This window comes from Oncorhynchus gorbuscha, unplaced genomic scaffold (assembly GCF_021184085.1).
Source record: "Oncorhynchus gorbuscha isolate QuinsamMale2020 ecotype Even-year unplaced genomic scaffold, OgorEven_v1.0 Un_scaffold_1519, whole genome shotgun sequence".
Lineage (NCBI taxonomy): Eukaryota > Metazoa > Chordata > Actinopteri > Salmoniformes > Salmonidae > Oncorhynchus > Oncorhynchus gorbuscha.
In genome coordinates, this window is record NW_025746272.1 from 1 (window position 1) to 7,500 (window position 7,500).

General features: G+C 42.5%; 1 pseudogene; it reads left to right on the plus strand.

The window, feature by feature from the left end:
• The first annotated feature begins 2,593 nt into the window (after nt 1-2,593).
• Nucleotides 2,594-7,500, plus strand: part of LOC124023158 — a 36,550-nt pseudogene continuing 31,643 nt past the window's right edge.

The following is a 7,500-nucleotide window of genomic DNA, read 5'->3' on the forward strand; positions in this document are numbered from 1 at the left end:
ACACACATGCTTTGTTTGTAAATTATGCCTGAGTGTTGGAGTATGCCCCTTAAGTATATTTTAAACCAAATACTTGTAGACTTTTACTTAAGTAGTGTTTTACTGGGTGACTTTCATTTTTACTTGAGTCATTTTCTATTCAGGTATATTTTTACTTTTACTCAAGTTATCAGAGTTATCTTTCTCCTCCTCCTCTTCCTCCTTACTCAAATGAGATTAAGGATACCTCCCAAACAACTCCCTATGTAGTGCACTACTCTTGACCAAAACCCTATGGGGGGAGGGGGGGGGGGCTAGGAACACTAACCTACTTAATGACTTCATAACACCTACTAACTTACTTAATGGCTTCATAATGCCTTATAACCTACATAATGACTTCATAACACCTACTAACCTACATAATGACTTCATACCACCTACTAACCTACATAATGACTTCATAATGCATACTAACCTACATAATGACTTCATACCACCTACTAACCTACATAATGACTTCATACCACCTACTAACCTACATAATGACTTCATACCACCTACTAACCTACATAATGACTTCATACCACCTACTAACCTACATAATGACTTCATACCACCTACTAACCTACATAATGACTTCATAACACCTACTAACCTACATAAAGGCTTCATAATGCCTTATAACTTACATAATGACTTCATACCACCTACTAACCTACATAATGGCTTCATAATGAATACTAACCTACATAATGACTTCATTATACATACTAACCTACATAATGACTTCATAATGCCTTATAACCTACTTATGGACTTCATAATGCATACTAACCTACATAAGGCCCAAAGCCCCGTGGGGGCTGTAGATTAATTAGCAGTGACTAGGAACAGCATGGAGCCCATTCAGTATGTGATGGATAATGATGTGGAGGTCTTTTAATGAACACCACAGCCGGTCCATTACGTCTAGCGTTTTATAACCATCTGTCTGTATGGGGACGTACCTCTGGAGCCGACCCGAGCTTTAATCCATTCTGATACGGTTGCAGGAGCAGCACATTTGGGATATAATATTTCAAATGGGAACGCTTCTACATCTGTCTGCAATGATATGAATGTTTGACGATTTTAAACTTTCCTTACAGATGGTATTTCAACATCAAGGGATATATATTTTTTTATTACCTAGGCTACACACAAAGCAAGGTAGTAGGACTATATCTCTTGACAATGTCCATGTACAATATCGGTTGTTTTAATGGCCACGTTAGACATCATATTTCAAATGGAAAGCTCATGTATTTGTCTGCAATGACATGGATGTTGTTGATAGAAACTTGGTTCACGGGTTGGATGTATGTCAAAGTACATTGAGGGACGTTATCTAGGCTAAAGGCCTACACAAAGCGAAGCAAGCATACAGGCCTCGACCTACAGTATATCTCTTAACAATGACCAGCCTGACAGCCTGACTGTTCACTGCCAGCTCTACAGGCCTCGACCTACAGTATATCTCTTAACAATGACCAGCCTGACAGCCTGACTGTTCACTGCCAGCTCTACAGGCCTCGACCTACAGTATATCTCTTAACAATGACCAGCCTGACAGCCTGACTGTTCACTGCCAGCTCTACAGGCCTCGACCTACAGTATATCTCTTAACAATGACCAGCCTGACTGTTCACTGCCAGCTCTAATATTTCCCATTCTGTGGATGACAAGAGTAGGGAGAGATGACAGTCAGGATCTAACAGTAGAACAGTGTTTGTAGAAGCGAGAGAGGAACACAATGTCTGTACAGAATTTCTATTTATCTTGACAGTCTCACAGTGGCAGATACACAGTGTGTTGTGTTCAGTGAAGTCAGTGGATTTCTTTTAATGTTATTTTTTGTTTTAAACATGTAAACTGTAGTACTATTTGTTGTTTTAAACGTGTAAACTGTAGTACTATTTGTTGTTTTAAACATGTAAACTGTAGTACTATTTGTTGTTTTAAACGTGTAAACTGTAGTACTATTTGTTGTTTTAAACGTGTAAACTGTAGTACTATTTGTTGTTTTAAACGTGTAAACTGTAGTACTATTTGTTGTTTTGTGTAGCCTTCTCCTGGCTGTACAATCAATTTCTCCTCAGAGACAAATGAAGTTTCAATTTAATATAACGTGTTCCAGGTCATCCCCAGTAATGAGTTCCTCCCTCCCTCCCTGTCTCTGTCTATCTGGCTACCTTTAGACAGGCAGCCCAATTCTGATCTCCTTTTGACCAATCACGTCAGCTCTTTTCAAAGCAAAACATACAGTGGGGCAAAAAAAAGTATTTAGTCAGCCACCAATTGTGCAAGTTCTCCCACTTAAAAAGATGAGAGAGGCCTGTAATTTTCATCATAGGTACACTTCAACTATGACAGACAAAATTAGCATTTTTTTCTCTCCAGAAAATCACATTGTAGGATTTTTAATGAATTTATTTGCAAAGAAAATATGTTTTTTCCCCAATGTATATATATATTTCAGAAGATCAGAATCAGAATTCTGTCTAAATGTAGCATAGGTGTCTGCTTATGATTTTAAAAAATGTTGCCTAAATGGTAAAAACAAAAAAATGTGTGTGCTGCAGGTGTGGTGGAGGGGAACATGGCTGCTGTCGAGGCCTACAAGTCGTCCGGTGGTGACATCGCCCGTCAGCTGACTTCAGACGAGGTCCGTCTCCTGAACCGCGCCACTGCCTTCAACGATGGCTTTACGCTAGTTCACCTGGCCATCCGCTTCCAGAGACAAGACATGTTGGCCATCCTTCTCACTGAGGTAAAGTTACATTTGTTTTTGAAACACATAAAGAGTTAGGGTGAATGTCCAGATTCGAATCAATTTTGTCCCTCACATGGACCGACTAGCTATTTGGAACAGTACCAATTATCCAAATGGCTCGAACGTAAAGTGATTACAAGTCAGGAGACAAAGAATCCAGAAAGGGGAAAAAAACAAAATGGCGTCTGACTCACGGTCAGATGCATCACAACTGTAATTCACATATAAACAAGCAACTGTACTCATTCGTTTCCCGAATCAGACATCTTGAAATCCAACACAAGTGTCCGGAAACGTGTCACATTTAATATTTTTGCAAGTAGGACAGATGTATTTTTTTTTTTTTACTAATCCAAGTACTCTTATATATATATTTTTTAAAGCAATGAGGCTGATGCAACATATCAGATCGTTTAGCTTAAAATGTTGATCGAGTTTTATTTATTGATATTATAAGCTCAACAATACGCACGTGGCTGTATGCCCATATCTTTCTAATTGCAATTAGCGGGGAAACATTGTTCTCTAAAGCATACCGCATGTGTGAGCGGTTTCATGTGACAGATTGAAATATCTGTTAGAAATTAAGGAAGGGGAGATCTAAAGATGCTAGCATGGCTACAACAAGCATAGAATATGAGAAACATGTTGGTTTGTATTTATTATGGGACGGCAGGGTAGCCTAGTGGTTAGAGCATTGGACTAGTAACCGGAAGGTTGCAAGTTCAAACCCCCGAGCTGACAAGGTACAAATCTGTTGTTCTGCCCCTGAACATGCAGTTAACCCACTGTTCCTAGGACGTCATTGAAAATAAGAATTTGTTCTTAACTGACTTGCCTGGTTAAATAAAGAAAAAATTTGGATCCCCATTAGTTCCTGCCAAGGCAGCAGCTACTCTTCCTGGGGTTTATTATGGATCCCCATTAGTTCCTGCCAAGGCAGCAGCTACTCTTCCTGGGGTTTATTATGGATACCCATTAGTTCCTGCCAAGGCAGCAGCTACTCTTCCTGGGGTTTATTATGGATCTCCATTAGTTCCTGCCAAGGCAGACTCTACTCTTCATGAGCTTTATTATGGGATCCCCATTTAGTTCCTGCCAAAAGCAGCAGCTACTCTTCCTGGGGTTTATTGTGGATCCCCATTAGTTCCTGCCAAGGCAGCAGCTACTCTTCCTGGGGTTTATTATGGATCCCCATTAGTTCCTGCCAAGGCAGCAGCTACTCTTCTTGGGGTTTATTGTGGATCCCCATTAGTTCCTGCCAAGGCAGCAGCTACTCTTCCTGGGGTTTATTATGGATCCCCATTAGTTCCTGCCAAGGCAGCAGCTACTCTTCCTGGGGTTTATTGTGGATCCCCATTAGTTCCTGCCAAGGCAGCAGCTACTCTTCCTGGGGTTTATTATGGATCCCCATTAGTTCCTACCAAGGCAGCAGCTACTCTTCCTGGGGTTTATTGTGGATCCCCATTAGTTCCTGCCAAGGCAGCAGCTACTCTTCCTGGGGTTTATTATGGATCCCCATTAGTTCCTGCCAAGGCAGCAGCTACTCTTCCTGGGGTTTATTATGGATCTCCATTAGTTCCTGCCAAGGCAGACTCTACTCTTCATGAGCTTTATTATGGGATCCCCATTTAGTTCCTGCCAAAAGCAGCAGCTACTCTTCCTGGGGTTTATTGTGGATCCCCATTAGTTCCTGCCAAGGCAGCAGCTACTCTTCCTGGGGTTTATTATGGATCCCCATTAGTTCCTGCCAAGGCAGCAGCTACTCTTCCTGGGGTTTATTATGGATCCCCATTAGTTCCTGCCAAGGCAGCAGCTACTCTTCCTGGGGTTTATTATGGATCCCCATTAGTTCCTGCCAAAGCAGCAGCTACTCTTCCTGGGGTTTATTGTGGATCCCCATTAGTTCCTGCCAAGGCAGCAGCTTCTCTTCTTGGGGTTTATTATGGATCCCCATTAGTTCCTGCCAAGGCAGCAGCTACTCTTCCTGGGGTTTATTATGGATCCCCATTAGTTCCTGCCAAGGCAGCAGCTACTCTTCCTGGGGTTTATTGTGGATCCCCATTAATTCCTGCCAAGGCAGCAGCTACTCTTCCTGGGGTTTATTATGGATCCCCATTAGTTCCTGCCAAGGCAGCAGCTTCTCTTCTTGGGGTTTATTGTGGATCCCCATTAGTTCCTGCCAAGGCAACAGCTACTCTTCCTGGGGTTTATTATGGATCTCCATTAGTTCCTGCCAAGGCAGACTCTACTCTTCATGAGCTTTATTATGGGATCCCCATTTAGCTCCTGCCAAAAGCAGCAGCTACTCTTCCTGGGGTTTATTATGGATTCCCATTTAGTTCCTGCAAAAGCAGCAGCTACTCTTCCTGGGGTTTAATATGGATTCCCATTTAGTTCCTGCAAAATAATATAATAATAATATATGCCATTTAGCAGACGCTTTTATCCAAAGCGACTTACAGTCATGTGTGCATACATTCTAAAGCAGCAGCTACTCTTCCTGGGGTTTAATGTGGATCCCTATTAGTTCCTGCCAAAAGCAGCAGCTACTGATCCTGGGGTTTATTATGGATTCCCATTTAGTTCCTGCAAAAGCAGCAGCTACTCTTCCTGGGGTTTATTATGGATCCCCATTAGTTCCTGCCAAAAGCAGCAGCTACTCTTCCTGGGGTTTAATATGGATTCCTATTAGTTCCTGCCAAAAGCAGCAGCTACTCTTCCTGGGGTTTATTATGGATCCCCATTAGTTCCTGCCAAAAGCAGCAGCTACTCTTCCTGGGGTTTAATATGGATTCCTATTAGTTCCTGCCAAAAGCAGCAGCTACTCATCCTGGGGTTTAATATGGATTCCTATTAGTTCCTGCCAAAAGCAGCAGCTACTCATCCTGGGGTTTAATATGGATTCCTATTAGTTCCTGCCAAAAGCAGCAGCTACTCATCCTGGGGTGTAACAAAATTAATGCAGTTATACAATTTTAAAAACATTACAATACATTCACAACATATTTCAAAATGCCTTAAGTGTGTGCCCTCAATCCCCTACTCTACTACCTCATATCTACAACACGAAACCCTTGTGTAAGTGTGTGTACAGTGGAAGTGTTCTTTAATGGAAGCCTCTCAACAAAGTCCAGGTAGAATCAGGAATTCCCCAGGGCAGCTGCTTAGGCCCCTTACCTTTTTCAATCTTTACTAATGACATGCCACTGGCTTTGAGTAATGACTCAACACTATACACGTCAGCTACTACAGCGACTGAAATTACTGAAATGAAAAGCTGTCTTGTCATAATGAGTCTGTCCTCCATCCATCCCCGTGCAGGTGTCCCAGCAGGCAGCTAAGTGTATCCCTGCCATGGTGTGTGGTGAGCTGACAGAACAGATCCGCAGGAGATCGCTGCCTCTCTGCACCAACGTAAAGGAGACTTCAACTGTTACTTCCTCTCTGACCTGGTGACCTTCACACTGCCCGCAGGTGACCGACCTGCCCTGTCCTTACTGTACATCTTGCTGTTTGTCCTCAGTCCCAATTTCAAGTTGTTCTGTATCTAAAACACATTTAGGAAGTATGTTTAAGTGTATGAATTAACAATGTAGGTTATCCCTGTAGTAAAGTAGCTACTCTTAGTGAGGGAGAGACTGTATCCAGTCTTGTAGAACAGTAGCTAGTCTTAGTGAGGGAGAGAGAGACTGTATCCAGTCTTGTAGAACAGTAGCTAGTCTTAGTGAGGGAGAGAGAGACTGTATCCAGTCTTGTAGAACAGTAGCTAGTCTTAGTGAGAGAGAGAGAGAGACTGTATCCAGTCTTGTAGAACAGTAGCTAGTCTTAGTGAGGGAGAGACTGTATCCAGTCTTGTAGAACAGTAGCTAGTCTTAGTGAGGGAGAGACTGTATCCAGTCTTGTAGAACAGTAGCTAGTCTTAGTGAGGGAGAGACTGTATCCAGTCTTGTATTACAGTAGCTAGTCTTAGTGAGGGAGAGACTGCATCCAGTCTTGTATTACAGTAGCTAGTCTTAGTGAGGGAGAGACTGTATCCAGTCTTGTAGAACAGTAGCTAGTCTTAGGGAGAGAGAGACTGTATCCAGTCTTGTAGAACAGTAGCTAGTCTTAGTGAGGGAGAGACTGTATCCAGTCTTGTATTACAGTAGCTAGTCTTAGTGAGGGAGAGACTGTATCCAGTCTTGTAGAACAGTGGCTAGTCTTAGTGAGAGAGAGACTGTATCCAGTCTTGTAGAACAGTAGCTAGTCTTAGTGAGGGAGAGAGAGACTGTATCCAGTCTTGTAGAACAGTAGCTAGTCTTAGTGAGGGAGAGACTGTATCCAGTCTTGTAGAACAGTAGCTAGTCTTAGTGAGGGAGAGACTGCATCCAGTCTTGTAGAACAGTAGCTAGTCTTAGTGAGGGAGAGAGAGACTGTATCCAGTCTTGTAGAACAGTAGCTAGTCTTAGTGAGGGAGAGACTGTATCCAGTCTTGTAGAACAGTAGCTAGTCTTAGTGAGGGAGAGACTGTATCCAGTCTTGTAGAACAGTAGCTAGTCTTAGTGAGGGACAGACTGTATCCAGTCTTGTAGAACAGTAGCTAGTCTTAGTGAGAGAGAGAGAGACTGTATCCAGTCTTGTAGAACAGTAGCTAGTCTTAGTGAGGGAGAGAGAGACTGTATCCAGTCTTGTAGAACAGTAGCTAGTCTTAGTGAGAGAGAGAC